Genomic DNA, 19,378 nt, shown 5'->3' with positions numbered 1-19,378 from the left:
TAGCATACTGACCCATTGTATGTCTGGAATACAGACACGAATAGCAAACGGTCCATAATTTGCAGAGCAGCCACACTGATCCCCCCAGAAATATAAAAAAATTATAATAAAAAATTATATATTTTTTTTATATTTCTGGGGGGATCAGTGTGGCTGCTCTGCAAATTATGGACCGTTTGCTATTCTTGTCTGTATTCCAGATGAGAATAGTCCTTTCTATTTACGGGAGTGATAAAAATGCAGAATGCACGTGAACGGTGTCCGTCGTTTGCGGGCTAAAATAAAAACATGGCTGTGTGCCTTGTGTTCATACTTTAATTGCTGGATGTCTTATTGGCTGTTCAGACACAAATGTAAAGCTGAAATAATGATGAGCAGTCCGTTTTACAACTTGGTGAAAGTAACAGGCCACTTGTAACAAATCCACACTACTTACATATTGTGAAATGTAAACTTACTGGTTCCCAATACAATTTCCCATACATTCATAGTGTGGTCTCTCCACTGTGCTTCCTGTTGGTTATGGCACATGCCAAGTACAGAGCATGTGTGATCTTTTTGCAAGTGCAAAAATTCTGGTTTGATCTCGATAGAATTCTCTTCATTCAAACTGCCTCTTACATGATGTCTCATGTGATATACTGTGGCCTGGCATTCCTTCTGCTGGGCATGTTGTAGTGGAGGTTAACCTTCTGTTAATGTTTTCTATCGTAGCACCCAATGGCTCAGAAGTGATATCTGTGCCAAGAATCTGTCTAAAAAATGGCACTTTTTTTCAGACATGCTCAACAATTATGGTGGAAAAATCTGTCTGAAAGTAAGGGCTCATGTACACAAACGTTTGTATTTTGCGGTCCGTGTGCATTCTGTAATTTGCGGAACGGAACAGCTGGCCCCTAATAGAACAGTCCTGTCCTTGTCCATAGTGCGGACACTACTAGGATATGTTCTGTTCCACAAAAAAAATAAAAAATGCGGAAACTGAATGCACACAGTTTTGTGGACCCATTGAAATGAATGGTTCCGTATACGATCCGCAAAAAATCTGGAACGGACACAAACAAAATATGTTCGTGTGCATGAGCCCCAAGTCCACCAACAGTAAAGAGAAGTGTCTGTCCAGCCTGAACAACTCTAATAAATCTGGTGCTGGCCTAAATTGACTCCAGCTTATGCACACAGCTGTTGACGTTTTTGCGGTCTGCAAAACACTGATACCGGCTGTGTCTGTTCCACATTTTGCAGAACAGAAGCTCTAAAGCAGTGTTTCCCAACCAGTGTGCCTCCAGCTTTTTCAAAACTACAACTCCCAGCATGCCCGCACAGCCAAAGAACTGTCCTATGTTTGTCTTCTTTTTTTTGGCAGGGCTACCGAACGGACATACAGATGCGGACGGCTCAGAGGTGTGCTTTCTCCATCTTTTGCAGCCCCAATGAAGTGAATGGGTCCGCATCAGACCCACACAAACTGCAGACAAAAAAATACCTTTGTGTGCATGAGGCCTGCCTTAATCCTACAGGCTCATGTACACAAATTGTATTTGCTTTCCGTTCTATATTTTTTTTTGTGTGCATTCTGTTTCCGTATTTCCGTTCAGCAAAAAATAAATAAAAATGTCCTATTATTATTGTCTGCATTACAGAAAAAGATAGGACTATTCTATTAGGGGCCAGCTCTTCTGTTCTCCAAAATACAGAATGCATACGGATGTCATCCATATTTTTATGGACTGGGACCGCAAAATACATACGGTCATGTGCACGAGGCCTAAATCTGGGCCAATGATTGTTTTTGTTCGAGCTGCTTTACACCATGTTCACATGTGGCAGATTGCTATGGACTTTCAGTGTGAGATCCACACAGAAAAAAGTATTGTACACCACAATGCATACAAATGGGATTTTACAAATCACATACTGTGGGGGGGAAAAAAAACGTGGATTTTTACAGCTGCAGCATGCCTCGTTCTGTCTTAGTATGAAACCCATGGCAGGACCTGCACATTATGCATTTTGTCATTTTCCATCCTGACTTCACAGATGCAGTTTTTGAATTTTTTTTTTTATAGAAGTAGGTGTATGTATGTATGTAGTGTGTGTGTGTGTGTGTATATATATATAATTTTTTTTTTTTACCTATTCCAGTCCTGTACCTTTTGGAGTCACTCTTGGATCCAAGTAGATATAGATAGAGACCACGGCACTCGTGTTGAAGTTATCAGAAAAAGTTCATTTTATTGTCCATCCCAACTTGAAATTGATAACACTGGCCAACGTTTCGGTCCACCAGGACCTTGTTCACGGCCTAAAGCGCAAATATATACATAAGTTTTGATTGAGACAGAGTTCACAGGGCAGACCATATGCAATAAAGCAAAATATCTGTGACAAATTAATACTAGGATATCTATAGTACGGTACAATGATATATAGCCATTTAGTGCAGAGGAGTACTGTAAAATGGATACACGCACACACGCACGCACGCACCACGCGTGTGAAGACTGGTTACAAGGTGGGAGCAGGCTCATCTTGATCCAGGTAGAATAGGTGACAGACCTATATAAGGAAGCAGTACCACCAGTGTATGTTCAGGTTACTGCCATGACCTTACACATGATTTTGAATCTGCTCCCAAGTGCCTATATGCCTTCATGCTGATCTCTAATAGAGTGTTGAGTATTACATTGGATGTTATGCAAAATATTATGACTCTCAGCCTGCACATGAATATTGATTTATTGCTACTGCTTCCTTATATAGGTCTGTCACCTATTCTACCTGGATCAAGATGAGCCTGCTCCCACCTTGTAACCAGTCTTCACATGTGTGTGTAAATATACACTCACCTAAAGAATTATTAGGAACACCTGTTCTATTTCTCATTAATGCGATTATCTAGTCAACCAATCACATGGTAGTTGCTCCAATGCATGTAGGGTTGTGGTCCTGGTCAAGACAATCTCCTGAACTCCAAACTGAATGTCAGAATGGGAAAAAAAAGGTGGGCTACAACAGCAGAAGACCCCACCGGGTACCACTCATCTCCACTACAAATAGGAAAAAGAGGCTACAATTTGCACAAGCTCACCAAAATTGGACTGTTGAAGACTGGAAAAATGTTGCCTGGTCTGATGAGTCTCAATTTCCGTTGAGACATTTAAATTGTAGAGTCCGAATTTGGTGTAAACAGAATCAGAACATGTATTCATCATGCCTTGTTACCACTGTGCAGGCTGGTGGTGGTGGTGGTGTAATGGTGTGGGGGATGTTTTCTGGGCACACTTTAGGCCCATTAGTGCCAATTGGCCATCGTTTAAATGCCACGGGCTACCTGAGCATTGTTTCTGACCATGTCCATCCCTTCATGACCACCATGTACCCATCCTCTGATGGCTACTTCCAGCAGGATAAGGCACCATTTCACAAAGCTCAAATCATTTCAAATTGGTTTCTTGAACATGACAATGAGTTCACTGTACTAAAATGGCCCCCACAGTCACCAGATCTCAACCCAATAGAGCATCTTTGGGATGTGGTGGAACGGGAGCTTCGTGCCTTGGATGTGCATCCCTCAAATCTCCATCAACTGCAAGATGCTATCCTATCAATATGGGCCAACATTTCTAAAGAATGCCATCAGCACCTTGTTGAATCAATGCCACGTAGAATTAAGGCAGTTCTGAAGGCAAAAGGGGGTCCAACACCGTATTAGTATGGTGTTCCTAATAATTCTTTAGGTGAGTGTATATAATTGTATATCCATTTTACGGTACTCCTCTGCACTAAATGGCTATATATCATTGTACCGTACTATAGATATCCTAGTATTAATTTGTCACAGATATTTTGCTTTATTGCATATGGTCTGCCCTGTGAACTCTGTCTCAATCAAAACGTATGTATATATTTGCGCTTTAGGCCGTGAACAAGGTCCTGGTGGACCGAAACGTTGGCCAGTGTCATCAATTTCAAGTTGGGATGGACAATAAAATGAACTTTTTATGATAACTTCAACATGAGTGCCGTGGTCTCTATCTATATCTACATTGATCATTACCACTGAGCACCGTAACTTCTACGGAACAAGGAGTGCCATCCACTATATACAGGTCCTTTTCAAAATATTAGCATATTGTGATAAAGTTCATTATTTTCTGTAATGTACTGATAAACATTAGACTTTCATATATTTTAGATTCATTACACACCAACTGAAGTAGTTCAAGCCTTTTATTGTTTTAATATTGATGATTTTGGCATACAGCTCATGAAAACCCCAAATTCCTATCTAAAAAAATTAGCATATTTCATCCAACCAATAAAAGAAAAGTGTTTTTAATACAAAAAAAGTCAACCTTCAAATAATGATGTTCAGTTATGCACTCAATACTTGGTCGGGAATCCTTTTGCAGAAATGACTGCTTCAATGCGGCGTGGCATGGAGGCAATCAGCCTGTGGCACTGCTGAGGTGTTATGGAGGCCCAGGATGCTTCGATAGCGGCCTTAAGCTCATCCAGAGTGTTGGGTCTTGCGTCTCTCAACTTTCTCTTCCCAATATCCCACAGATTCTCTATGGGGTTCAGGTCGGGAGAGTTGGCAGGCCAATTGAGCACAGTAATACCATGGTCAGTAAACCATTTACCAGTGGTTTTGGCACTGTGAGCAGGTGCCAGGTCGTGCTGAAAAATGAAATCTTCATCTCCATAAAGCTTTTCAGCAGATGGAAGCATGAAGTGCTCCAAAATCTCCTGATAGCTAGCTGCATTGACCCTGCCCTTGATAAAACACAGTGGACCAACACCAGCAGCTGACATGGCACCCCAGACCATCACAGACTGTGGGTACTTGGGGTACTTGACACTGGACTTCAGGCATTTTGGCATTTCCCTCTCCCCAGTCTTCCTCCAGACTCTGGCACCTTGATTTCCGAATGACATGCAACAGTCCAGTGCTGCTTCTCTGTAGCCCAGGTCAGGTGCTTCTGCCGCTGTTTCTGGTTCAAAAGTGGCTTGACCTGGGGAATGCGGCACCTGTAGCCCATTTCCTGCACACACCTGTACACGGTGGCTCTGGATGTTACTACTCCAGACTCAGTCCACTGCTTCCGCAGGTCCCCCAAGGTCTGGAATCGGTCCTTCTCCACAATCTTCCTCAGGGTCCGGTCACCTCTTCTCGTTGTGCAGCGTTTTCTGCCAGACTTTTTCCTTCCCACAGACTTCCCACTGAAGTGCCTTGATACAGCACTCTGGGAACAGCCTATTCGTTCAGAAATTTCTTTCTGTGTCTTACCCTCTTGCTTGAGGGTGTCAATGATGGCCTTCTGGACAGCAGTCAGGTCGGCAGTCTTACCCATGATTGCGGTTTTGAGTAATGAACCAGTCTGGGAGTTTTTAAAAGCCTCAGGAATCTTTTGCAGGTGTTTAGAGTTAATTAGTTGATTCAGATGATTTGTTTAATAGCTCGTTTAGAGAACCTTTTCATGATATGCTAATTTTTTGAGATAGGAAAGTTGGGTTTTCATGAGCTGTATGCCAAAATCATCAATATTAAAACAATAAAAGGCTTGAACTACTTCAGTTGGTGTGTAATGAATCTAAAATATATGAAAGTCTAATGTTTATCAGTACATTACAGAAAATAATGAACTTTATCACAATATGCTAATTTTTTGAGAAGGACCTGTATTATCACTCTTGGATCCAAGACACTACTCTGTCCATCAGAATAGCTAACATATCTTATAGCTACTGAAGACTGTGTAATAAAATAAACACACATTTGTCAAAAATTTGATTTATTGATCTAATATCAGAAATAAATTACCAGATTCCAAGAGGCAAACTTTAGCTTGTATAAAAATAATAGCATATAAATAAGCAGTGCATTGAAACCAACCCATGACGGAAATTATACAACAGTTTCATGGTGAAATGTGAACACACTTAAGACACTCAGAAGACAGAATTAGTGTGGTGTCACACACAAGGTTGACACTCTCTTCATCATTATAGATCTCAGCGTTCTGACACTTATCCCATATTATGTGGATAAGGGGCAAGTTTAAAACGTAGCTAACCTTTCACCAAACTGCATTAATCAGTAGTACAGTGGCCTTTTTATTTGGCAATTTTTAGCAGTTTTCTTCTGAGCATCTAGTTTGCAGATTGCACAGACATGGTGGGTGGAGACTAGCTGCCATCCACTGCATACAGAAAGTAGAAGAGAAGCTGCTTCAGAAATGTGCCCCAGGATCATGAAAGACGTTAGAAAGGTAATAGCTGTGAAAGTACAGTGACTTTTCCAATCTTGGGCCAGCCCCATGAAGTAATGTTTGATATACTAAAGATGAGCACACACTAACAAGGGAGGTTTTCATGTATTAATACATAAGTACAGTATACGGTCTGAACTTAGCAGATATTGAAAGGCACTTTACTAAAGGTGCATTTATTTTTCAGAGGTGGTAACCCACAAATCCATAACTGTCCAAGTAAAATGTCATGTGTGTAAATTGCCAATATTTATTGTCACCCCAATAATTAGCACAAACACTGGGATAAAATATACAAATGTAAACCAAGATATGGGGACTTATTACACAGGTTGATGTTCAGGCAGGAATAGCACAGATGAGGACAGGCCAATGCAAACAACTGAATAATTTATTAGGCTGGTGCTATATCTAAGTACAGTACATTTATTTCTCGCCCATTTTCCTTGGGGGACACAGACCTTGGGTATAGCTCAGCTCCCTAGGAGGCGTGACACTAAGTAAAACTGTTAAGCCCCTCCTCCATCAGCTATACCCTCAGCCTGGAGATAGAGGCTACCAGTTTTAGCTTAGTGTCCAAGGAGGCAAGACACTCCCTGCTACTGCAGGGCTGTTTTCTCCTTGTTATTTTATTTTATTTTTCCTTCTAATTTTGTTATTTTATTTTTTCCTAGGGATACCAGAGACGCATTGGACCTCTCTGCTCTCCCGGGGTTGAGCTGCGCCAGTGCCAACTTATCTGCACTGCTGCCTCCCCCACAGAAGCAATAGGAGGATCTGGGCAGCAATGGCTCCCCTACATCCCTGCCAGCTAGGGGGTCGCCCGCACGCCAAGCCCCTCTCCCAGCTTCCTGCCACTGCGGTGCCAGTGGCTGAAGGGGCGACCCTGCTGGAAGGAACTGAGGGTGAAGACGTTGATCGGTGAGATGGCTATTCCAGCCCATACCCCGTCCCTATCGACAAGCATGTACCCCTCTGGGTAAGGGGGGCACCCGTGGTCGCTCATTCTGAGCGCTCCAGCAGACCCTCCCCAGCTCCCCTCCGGTGTATCCTCGGCACCCCCACGCTGTTTTCAGGGCCCGGCATGCTCTCTCACTCTCTCCCTTCCCGCCGCCGCCCGCTCCGTTCCGAGAACGGGGGGCGGGGCTTATGCCCGACATGGCTATATTGGGATCGGTGGGGCAGGGGACAATGGTGGCAGAAGGTCACCCACCTGGGCAAAATCGCCGCACTCTTGGGGCCTGCGGGCCCTTTATTTCACGGCATCCGGCTTCTTCTTAGCCCTGAGAGTTTTTCGGCAGCAGGGGGCGTGGCTTACGCGCATCATTTTGGGGGCGGAGTTATGTCTCCTGTGAAGGAGAACCTTTCAAGTGCTGGAGGGGGCGGAGCTTGTTCCCCGCGCTTCTGCTGAGTTCTTCCCGCGCTTCCTCACTCCTAGACAGGAAGCTGGGACACGTGGGGGACTCTGAGCTCCTGGTACATCGCTCGGCTTCTGTGGGCGCTATCTGCAGGCTCTCTGCTGTTTGCTGCTCCCTGCTCCTGCTGCTGCTGATCCTTCTCTACTCCTGACGTTTCTTCTGAGGCACTGGTAGGACAGTTAACCCTCTCCTAACCCTCCTGGTCATAGCTGCTATATCCCTTGTGGTCTCTGTATTAGGGTATGACCACATTTCAGCATGTCAGATCCCACGGGTGCCCCCAAACCCTGGTACCATGCCTGTACCGCCTGTAAGGAACTTTTTCCGCGTGGGCAATCTGAGCCGCATTGCCTTGCATGTCAGGCCCCGATGCAGGGCCCGCTTCCCGCTGCGCCCCCCCGGTGCCTCTGAACCCCCTGACTGGGCTAGGTCTCTGTCTCAGGCGGTGGAAAGCCTTACACACGTAGTGGGCCGTCTCGTGGATAGACCGCCGCTGCCACAATCCCTGTCGCACCCGCTGGGACTACCGTTTCTGCCGCCCCCACTGGTTCCCTGCCTCCCAGCGAATCTTCCAGGGCCCGGCATATTCAGAAACGTTCAAGGGTTGAGCGCACATCTTCTCCAGATGCTTCGCTCTCTCTGCCATGCGTGCGAGCTCAGTCAAGTCTATCCTCTCAAAGGGATACGCCTTCTGAGGGAGAACTGGCGGATTCGGACGTGGACATGGACTCAGAGCTTCCGTCCAAATTGGCGTCCGCGGTGGGGCATCTTATCACTAGCATCCGTGATACCTTTCACATACACGATGACCCCCCCCCCCCCCCAGCTCTGAACAGGCCGGCGTGTCCTTTCTCCGCCCCAGACAGGCCTCCAAGGTTTTTCCCATCCACGCTGATTTTTCTTCTGTGGTGTCCAAGGCTTGGACCCGGCCTAACGTCCGCTTTGTTACACCCAAAAAGCTGGACATTTGTTATCCCTTTCCAGCGGATTCTGTGACCACGTGGACGTCCCCGCCTAAGGTTGATCCTCCCGTGGCTCGCCTGTCCAAAAGCACTACTATTCCTGTACAAGACGGATCTTCCCTCCAGTCTGCTGAGGACCGTCGTACGGAATCCCTCTCCAAGGCCATATTTACTGCCTCTGGTTCGGCCCTTAGACCGGTCTTTGCCTCCGCCTGGGCTGGTAAAGCAGTCTCTGAATGGGGTTTGCAACTGGAACAGGAGTTAGGGTCGGACGTCCCTCTACAGGACCTCCGTTCCTTAGCCCAACTAATTGTCCAGGCCGGAAAATTTGTCTGTGAGGCCTCTCTTGATGCGGGTGCCCTCATTGCCCGTTCCTCTGCCCTGGCAGTTTCTGTCAGGAGGGAACTCTGGCTGAAGGTTTGGGCGGCGGACGCCGCTTCCAAACGCTCTTTGGCCCGCCTACCATTCACGGGTTCCCGCTTGTTCGGGACCCATCTAGACGAACTTATATCTGAGGCCACGGGTGGGAAGAGTACTCACCTCCCCCAGTCCAGGCCGAGGGGCGCCCCCCGTGGTCGCGCTGGTTCGTCCCGTTTTCGGTCCTTTCGCAAGCCCACCGGGTCTAGACCCCGCGGCCAGTTCTTCTTCTTCCTCTGGCCCAGCCCAGGATAGACGCAAGAAGCCGTTTTTTAGGACGCAACCTACCTGGCGCAAGTCCCAGCCCACACGGGCTCCCACAGGCCAGCAGCCCTCTGCCTGAAGGTGCGCCCCCACCCACCCGGGTGGGGGGCCGCCTTCTCCTGTTCAGGAACGTATGGCGGGCCCACATCTCAGACGCATGGGCGCTCGAGATTGTATCTTGCGAATACAAGATCGAATTCGCGTCCATTCCGCCAGACCGTTTCTTCCGGTCCCGTCCTCCGCGGGATCCCGTACGAGCGGCCGCCTTCTTCGCGGCCATTCGCTCTCTAATGGACAAGGGTGTCGTCGCCCCCGTGCCGCCGCCGGAAAGGTTCAGGGGGTTCTACTCGAACCTCTTTGTGGTTCCCAAGAAGGAAGGCTCAGTGCGACCGATCTTGGACCTAAAGCGCCTGAACCGTTTTCTCCGACTGCAGAGATTCCGGATGGAGTCTCTCAGGTCCGCAGTGGCCTCCCTGGAAAGAGGGGATTTCATGGCCTCAATCGACGTTCAGGATGCATATCTCCACGTTCCGGTTGCTCCATATCATCACCGCTTCCTGCGCTTCGCGGTGGGGGACGATCACTTCCAATTCGTCGCCCTTCCCTTTGGTCTGGCGACGGCTCCTCGAGTATTCACCAAGGTCCTGGCCCCTGTCTTGGCCCTTCTACGTTCAAGAAGTGTTTTTCTTCTCCCTTACTTGGACGACATCTTGGTCAAGGCACCCTCCTTCTCTCAGGCATCCGGCAGTGTGGAACTCACTCTGGAGACCCTGACGCGGTTCGGTTGGATCATCAACCACCCCAAGTCTTCCCTTACCCCCTCCAGACAGCTGATCTTCCTGGGGATGCTCCTGGATACGGAGTTGGCGGAGGTCCGCCTCCCGTCGGACAAGCGTCTGGCCCTTTGCGGGTCGGTTCGCAGTCTCCTCCGTCATCACCGCCCTTCCCTCAGATCCAGCATGCGGTTGTTGGGGAAGATGGTTGCCTGTTTCGAAGCGGTGCCGTTCGCACAATTCCGATCCCGCACCTTTCAGAGGGCAATTCTGTCGGCCTGGGACAAATCACCGAGGAGTCTGGACAGGACCTTTCTTCTGCCTCCCCTGGCTCGGGCTTCCCTCAGCTGGTGGTTGCATATCCCTCTACGGGGGAAGTCCTTCCTCCCACTGAACTGGCTGGTGATTACCACCGATGCCAGCTTACGGGGGTGGGGGGGGGGTGGGGGTTTCCCTCCCCGGTCCGTCCAGGGCGTTTGGTCTCTATCGGAGTCCAGACTTCCAATCAATATTCTGGAACTGAGGGCGATTCTTCTGTCCCTCAGACACTGGACCCATCTACTGAGGGGCCACCCTGTTCGGATCCAATTGGACAATGCCACGGCTGTGGCATACATAAACCATCAGGGAGGCACTCGCAGCGATGCAAGAGGTGACCCTCATTCTCCTCTGGGCGGAGACGCACGTGCCGGCCTTATCCGCGATTTACATCCCGGGGGTGGACAACTGGGCGGCGGATTTCCTCAGCCGGTCCACCATCGACCCGGGAGAATGGTCCCTGCACCCAGAGGTGTTCGAAGCCCTTTGTCTTCGCTGGGATCGCCCCGAAGTGGACCTCATGGCTTCCAAATTCAACCACAAGGTCCCCCTATACCTGGCCAGGGCACGGGACCCGAAGGCATACGGCGCCGACGCGCTCGTCCTTCCGTGGCGCGAATTCTCCCTTCTGTACGTCTTTCCTCCTTTCCCCCTCCTGCCACGGGTTCTTCGGAGGATCGCGGCAGAGGGCGTTCCCGCGATTTTAATCGCCCCGGATTGGCCCCGCCGGTCTTGGTACGCCGACCTAATGTTGCTGTTGGCAGACGCACCGTGGCCACTGCCCTCCAGAGAAGACCTTCTCTCTCAGGGACCGATCTTCCACGAGCATTTAGGCTCGCTACGTTTGACGGCGTGGCTATTGAGACCGCCGTCTTAACGCAACAGGGTTTCTCCGCGGACGTGGTCCGCACCATGATCCGTGCTCGTAAGCCCGTATCCTCTAGGATCTACTATCGGGTTTGGAGGTCCTATCTGGGGTTCTGTGAGTCCCGGAGCATCCCTCCTCTCCGATTCTCTCTTCCCACACTCCTGTCCTTCCTCCAGTCGGGTCTGGACCTGGGGCTGAGCCTCAGTTCTCTAAAGGGACAGATTTCGGCGCTGTCTATTCTTCTCCAGCGTCCCCTGGCCCCTCTAGGGCCAATTAAGACCTTCTTACAAGGGGTGGCTCACTATGTTCCGCCGTACCGCCCTCCAGTTCCTTCCTGGGACCTGAATGTGGTGCTCTCGGCGCTCCAATCCGCCCCCTTCGAGCCTTTACGGGAAGTCTCCCTTCGTCTTCTGTCCTGCAAGGTCATCTTTCTTGTGGCCATCACGTCTCTCCGACGGGTGTCGGAGTTAGCGACCCTTTCCTGATCTTCCACCAGGATAAGGTTGTGCTTCGGCCTGTCCCGACCTTCCTGCCAAAGGTGGTTTCCGCCTTTCACATCAATGAGGACATCGTCCTTCCGTCACTCTGTCCCTCTCCTTCCCACCCCAGAGAACAGGAACTGCACCGTCTGGATGTGGTCAGGGCGTTGAGGATTTACTTGGAGGTCACCGGATACTTTCGGCGCACGGACTCCCTGTTTGTGGTTCCGGAGGGTTCGCGCAAGGGTTTGGCGGTCTCCAAGGTGGCTATTGCCCGTTTCATTAAACTGGCGGTGTCTGAGGCTTATCGAGCCAAGGGCAGAGCTCCGCCTTTCGGCATCACTGCTCATTCCACCAGAGCAGTTGGAGCTTCCTGGGCGCAGAGGCATCGGGCCTCGGCTGAACAGTTGTGCAAGGCAGCCACTTGGTCCTCTCTGCACACTTTCACAAGGTTCTATAGAGTGCATACGCATGCATCGGCGGATGCTGCTTTGGGCCGCCTGGTTTTGCAGGCAGAGGTTATCTGATGCTCTGGTGGTGTTCCGCCTTGGGTTGTGGTCCCTCCCTTCTTGGACTGCTCTTGAACGTCCCAAGGTCTGTGTCCCCCAAGGAAAATGGGCGAGAAAAGGAGATTTTTGTATAACTTACCAGTTAAATCTCTTTCTCGCTCTTCCTTGGGGGACACAGCACCCACCCTTCTGTGTTTGGTTACGGGGTTATGGTTTGGCGCCCCGTTGGGTTGCTGGCTGGTTGTTCCCGTTATTGGTTGTTTTCCTTTCACTACTTGGACACGCAACTGGTAGCCTCTATCTCCAGGCTGAGGGTATAGCTGATGGAGGAGGGGCTTAACAGTTTTACTTAGTGTCACGCCTCCTAGGGAGCTGAGCTATACCCAAGGTCTGTGTCCCCCAAGGAAGAGCGAGAAAGAGATTTAACTGGTAAGTTATACAAAAATCTCCTTTTCATAGATTTTTTTTTTTTTTTTTTTCCCTTTAGTTGTAGTCTAAAACAGTAAACTGGCTTGTATATTCTCTTGTGCCTGTAGCTGTCATTCAATAGTTAAAGTGAAAAGCACTACAAAAAGTCTGGGAGTAGCTTCAGCCATAGGGCTCATGCATATGACTGTTGTTGTTTTGCGGGTTTTGTTTTTCTCAGATTTAAGTCCTCTTCCGTTCTGTTATTGTACAAAACATATCCGTATGTGTTCAGATTTTTGCAGATCGTATACGGACAAAATAATTAGGCAATAAAGAGTTACCCAAAAAAAAATTAAATCACATGGCTATTGTGGGCCTGGCCTAAGAATCCACAAACGGGTGAAATACAGTGGCATTCTGTATTATTATTTTTTTTGCTGACCCATTGACTTTAAAAGGAGCCACGGACCGTGATTTGCAAACAATAATAGGACATACGGAAACCGAATGCACAGAGTGGTTTCAGGTGGGTTTTTTTGCGGACCCATTGAAGTGACTGGTTCCACATATGGTCTATAAAGCATATGCACTAGACAGTGGAATGGCCAACTGCAAAGTTTAGATAGACTGGAATGACTGTAAGCATTGAAGCGTATGGCATATGGTCCTACACTGAACTCAATAAGCTCCCTCTAGTGGTGATTGTAGGCAATCAGCACGTTATGTTTTCCAGAGTATGGGAGCAAGGATCCAGGATATAGAAGACACTTAGGTGTCTGCCTACAGTCTAAAACTATAGGAGCCAAATTATATATCAATTTGGTCACAGTGGCAACAATTTCAGTTGCCCAATTGGGTAAATTTTCAGTTCAGTACACAAAGTAATGAGGGCCAAATGTACACATTGTTTGTAATGCAGCCACTAAAAACTGTCTTTAAGATTAAGGTGCAAGTAGCCAGAACCTTTTTTTCCACTGTATCTCAAAGGGGCTTTGTCAAAATCAGCATAAATATAATACAATGAAATGCCTAAATGAAGATAAACCGCTGCAATATCTGGTCACTATAACTGGATGTAATGGAAAATCCTGAACTGACCCTTTCCTATTGTACAGTGTTACTAGTTTGGAGCTGTAAAGAGTTTAGAAATCAGCCAAGTCTAAAAACCAAAACCACTTAAAAAATAATACATAAAGCAATTTATGTCCATGACTCATAACAAGAGCTGCTATTATCGACACTATGAAGAATACCGGAATGTTACAGCCGCATGAAGTGCCCTAATCTGCTGCTATTACATTGTATACAATGAAGGCACGGAATCAATTTAGAGGGAAAAATTTGGAGATCAAAAAGCACTTTTTTGTTTCTTTAAAAACCAAAAGCCTTTTGTAAGGGGACATAAGACTTAAAAACCTTAGCATAAAATCAGACAGCTGTACATGTAGTACATTGCAGCAATATTAATACTCACATATAGACATAGACCATAAATTGTGGATGTGAAGCAGTAACAGTAGCTGGTTACCTCCATAACTGCAACAAAACCCTTCCACCTTTGGTCTATAAAATGATGATTTGGTCACTAGCTTTAAAGGGATTCTGTCACCTGGATTTTGCCTATAGAGATGCAGACATGCGCTGCTAGCACATCCGCAATATGCATTCCCCATAGCTCCGAGTGCTTTTATTTAAGCAAAAAACAGATACATAAATGAGGAAAGTAAGGAGCCCAAAGGGCTGTTACTAACATTTCTGGAGCCCAGCCACACCCACTGTGAAGGAGCCCAGCGCCGCCCCGTATCCCACGAGGTCACCAAGTTAGAGTGCCGTAATCTCGCGCATGCACAAGTACGAGGCATGTCAGTGTCGGCAGTGTTCCTTCCCTGTGCTGGCATCAGCCTCAGGGAACGAACTGCGCATGCACTAGCTGAGAGATTACGGCGCTCTAACTTTGTGACGTCCGGGAGCAAGGAGATTCAGAGGATGTGGGCGGTGCTGGTAGGGCTGAAACGATTATTCGAATAACTCGATTAAATCGAGTCAAAAAATTCATCGATGCAGTTTCCCTGCATCGAGGAATCGTTCAGATCACGTGATCACGGAGCGGGAGTGAAATTAAGCGTCTCGCTCACCGCTTCCGTGTCCTCCGGAGGCCAGAGAGGCAGGACTGAGCGATCAGAGGCTGGGGGGGGGAGCCAGATCAGAGGCTGGGGGGGGGGGGGGGAGCCAGATCAGAGGCTGGGGGGGGGGGGGGGGAGCCAGATCAGAGGCTGGGGGGGGGGGGGAGCCAGATCAGAGGTGGGGGGGGGGGGGGGGGGGAGCCAGATCAGAGGCTGGGGGGGGGGGGGGGCCAGATCAGAGGCGGGGGCAAGCAGATCAGAGGCTGGGGGGAGGCAGATGGAGAGAGAGTGGTTAATGGAGGCTGCAAGCACCACCTTGGCATGTATAAAGTTATTGGTTTAGAGAGGGGTTAATGAAGGCACCTCCAAGGTGCTTTCATTAACCTCTTCAGACCAATAACTTTATACATGCCTAATGCCAAGGTGCTTCCATTAACCCCTCCAAACCCAATGGGCATGTATAAAGTTATTGGTTTAGAGAGGGGTTAATGAAGGCACCTCCAAGGTGCTTTCATTAACCTCTTCAGACCAATAACTTTATACATGCCTAATGCCAAGGTGCTTCCATTAACCCCTCCAAACCCAATGGGCATGTATAAAGTTATTGGTTTGGAGGGGTTAATGGAAGCACCTTGGCATTAGGCATGTATAAAGTTATTAACCCCTTCAAACCAATAACTTTATACATACCTAATTACGTACGTTATTTTAAGTAGCTTTTTCTTATTAGATTACTCGATGAATCGAGAAATATAATCGATAGAATACTCGATTACAAAAATATTCGTTTACTGCAGCCCTAGGTGCTGGGCTTCTTCACAGTGGGTGCGACTGGGCTCCTGAAACGTTGGTAACAGCCCTTTGGGCTCCTTACTTGCCTAATTTACACACTAATTATATATATTATATATATATATTCGTTTTTTGCCTAAATAAAAGCACTCTCAGCTATGGGGAATGTATATTGCGGATGTGCTAGCGGCGATCTAGCAGCGCATGTCCTCAGCTCTATAGGCAAAAATCCAGGTGACAGAATCCCTTTAACCACCTCCCGACCGCCGTACGCGTATATGCGTCCGGGAGGTGGTTGCTTTATTCCTCCTGGACGCATATACGCGTCTTCTCGCGAGACGCGAGATTTCCTGTGAACGCGCGCGCTCACAGGAACAGAAGGTAAGCGAGTGGATCTCCAGCCTGCCAGCGGCGATCGCTCGCTGGCAGGCTGGAGATCCGAATTTTTTAACCCCTAACAGGTATATTAGACGCTGTTTTCATAACAGCGTCTAATATACCTCCTACCTGGTCCTCTGGTGGTCCCTTTTGTTAGGATCGACCACCAGAGGACTCAGGTAGGTCAGTACAGTCCCACCAAACACCACACTACACTCCCCACCCACCCACCCACCCCCCCCCCGTCACTTATTAACCCCTTATAAACCCCTGATCACCCCATATAAACTCCCTGATCACCGCCCTGTCATTGATCACCCCCCTGTCAGGCTCCGTTCAGACGTCCGCATGATTTTTACGGATCCGATCCATGTATCCATGGATCCGTAAAAATCATGTGGACGTCTGAATGGAGCCTTACAGGGGGGTGATCAATGACAGGCGGGTGATCACCCATATACACTCCCTGATCACCCCCTGTCATTGATAACCCCCCTGTAAGGCTCCATTCAGACGTCCGCATGCGTTCTGTGGATCCGATCCATGTATCCATGGATCCGTAAAAAATCATGCGGATGTCTGAATGGAGCCTTACAGGGGGGGTGATCAGTGACAGGGGGGTGATCACCCTGATTACCCTGATCACCCCCTGTCATTGATAACCCCCCTGTAAGGCTCCATTCAGACGTCCGCATGCGTTCTGTGGATCCGATCCATGTATCCATGGATCCGTAAAAAATCATGCGGATGTCTGAATGGAGCCTTACAGGGGGGGTGATCAGTGACAGGGGGGTGATTACCCTGATCACCCCCTGTCATTGATAACCCCCCTGTAAGGCTCCATTCAGACGTCCGCATGGGTTTTGTGGATCCGATCCATGTATCCATGGATCCGTAAAAAATCATGCGGATGTCTGAATGGAGCCTTACAGGGGGGGGTGATCAATGACAGGGGGGTGATCTGGGAGTCTATATGGGTGATCACCCCCCTGTCATTGATCACTCCCCCCCGGTAAGGCTCCATTCAGCCATTTTTTTTGGCACAAGTTAGCGGACATTTTTTGTTTGTTTTTGTTTTTTCTTACCAAGTCTCATATTCCACTAACTTGTGTCAAAAAATAAAATCTCCCATGAACTCGCCATACCCCTCACGGAATCCAAATGCGTAAACATTTTTAGACATTTATATTCCAGACTTCTTCTCACGCTTTAGGGCCCCTAAAAAGCCAGGGCAGTATAAATACCCCACATGTGACCCCATTTCGGAAAGAAGACACCCCAAGGTATTCCGTGAGGGGCATATTGAGTCCATGAAAGATTGAAATTTTTGTCCTAAGTTAGCGGAAAGTGAGACTTTGTGAGAAAAAAAACAAAAAAAAAATCAATATCCGCTAACTTATGCAAAAAAAATAAAAAATTCTAGGTACTCGCCATGCCCCTCATTGAATACCTCGGGGTGTCTTCTTTCCAAAGTGGGGTCACATGTGGGGTATTTATACTGCCCTGGCTTTTTAGGGGCCCGAAAGTGTGAGAAGAAGTCTGGGATCCAAATGTCTAAAAATGCCCTCCTAAAAGGAATTTGGGCCCCTTTGCGCATCTAGGCTGCAAAAAAGTGTCACACATGTGGTATCGCCGTACTCAGGAGAAGTTGGGGAATGTGTTTTGGGGTGTCATTTTACATATACCCATGCTGGGTGAGAAAAATATCTTGGTCAAATGCCAACTTTGTATAAAAAAATGGGAAAAGTTGTCTTTTGCCAAGATATTTCTCTCACCCAGCATGGGTATATGTAAAATGACCCCCCAAAACACATTGCCCAACTTCTCCTGAGTACGGCGATACCAGATGTGTGACACTTTTTTGCAGCCAAGGTGGGCAAAGGGGCACCTTTCGGATTTCGCAGGCCATTTTTTACACATTTTGATTTCAAGGTACTTCTTACACATTTGGGCCCCTAAATTGCCAGGGCAGTATAACTACGCCACAAGTGACCCCATTTTGGAAAGAAGACACCCCAAGGTATTCCGTGGGGGGCATGGCGAGTTCCTAGAATTTTTTATTTTTTGTCACAATTTAGCGGAAAATGATGATTTTTCTTTTTTCCTTACAAAGTCTCATATTCCACTAACTTGCGACAAAAAATAAAAAATTCTAGGAACTCGCCATGCCCCTCACGGAATACCTTGGGGTGTCTTCTTTCCAAAATGGGGTCACTTGTGGGGTAGTTATACTGCCCTGGCAATTTAGGGGCCCAAATGTGTGAGAAGAACTTTGCAATCAAAATGTGTAAAAAATGCCCTGCAAAATCCGAAAGGTGCACTTTGGAATATGTGCCCCTTTGCCCACCTTGGCAGCAAAAAAGTGTGACACATCTGGTATCGCCGTACTCAGGAGAAGTTGGGCAATGTGTTTTGGGGTGTCATTTTACATATACCCATGCTGGGTGAGAAAAATATCTTGGTCAAATGCCAACTTTGTATAAAAAAATTGGAAAAGTTGTCTTTTGCCAAGATATTTCTCTCACCCAGCATGGGTATATGTAAAATGACAGCCCAAAACACATTCCCCAACTTCTCCTGAGTACGTTGATACCAGATGTGTGACACTTTTTTGATGCCAAGGTGGGCAAAGGGGCACATATTCCAAAGTGCACCTTTCGGATTTCACTGGTCTTTTTTTTACAGATTTTGATTGCAAAGTACTTCTCACACATTTGGGCCCCTAAATTGCCAGGGCAGTATAACTACGCCACAAGTGACCCCATTTTGGAAAGAAGACACCCCAAGGTATTCCGTGAGGGGCATGGCGAGTTCCTAGAATTTTTTATTTTTTGTCGCAAGTTAGTGGAATATGAGACTTTGTAAGGAAAAAAAGAGAGAAAAAAAAAAATCATAATTTTCCGCTAACTTGTGACAAAAAATAAAAAATTCTAGGAACTCGCAGTGCCCCTCACGGAATACCTTAGGGTGTCTTCTTTCCAAAATGGGGTCACTTGTGGCGTAGTTATACTGCCCTGGCAATTTAGGGGCCCAAATGTGTGAGAAGAACTTTGCAATCAAAATGTGTAAAAAATGCCCTGCAAAATCCGAAAGGTGCACTTTGGAATGTGTGCCCCTTTGCCCACCTTGGCAGCAAAAAAGTGTGACACATCTGGTATCGCCGTACTCAGGAGAAGTTGGGGAATGTGTTTTGGGGTGTCATTTTACATATACCCATGCTGGGTGAGAAAAATATCTTGGTCAAATGCCAACTTTGTATAAAAAAAATGGGAAAAGTTGTCTTTTGCCAAGATATTTCTCTCACCCAGCATGGGTATATGTAAAATGACACCCCAAAACACATTCCCCAACTTCTCCTGAGTACGGCGATACCACATGTGTGACACTTTTCTGC

Source organism: Bufo gargarizans, chromosome 2 (genome assembly GCF_014858855.1).
Source record: "Bufo gargarizans isolate SCDJY-AF-19 chromosome 2, ASM1485885v1, whole genome shotgun sequence".
NCBI lineage: Eukaryota > Metazoa > Chordata > Amphibia > Anura > Bufonidae > Bufo > Bufo gargarizans.
The sequence above is the reverse complement of the archived record's forward strand: the minus strand, read 5'-3'. Positions refer to the sequence as shown.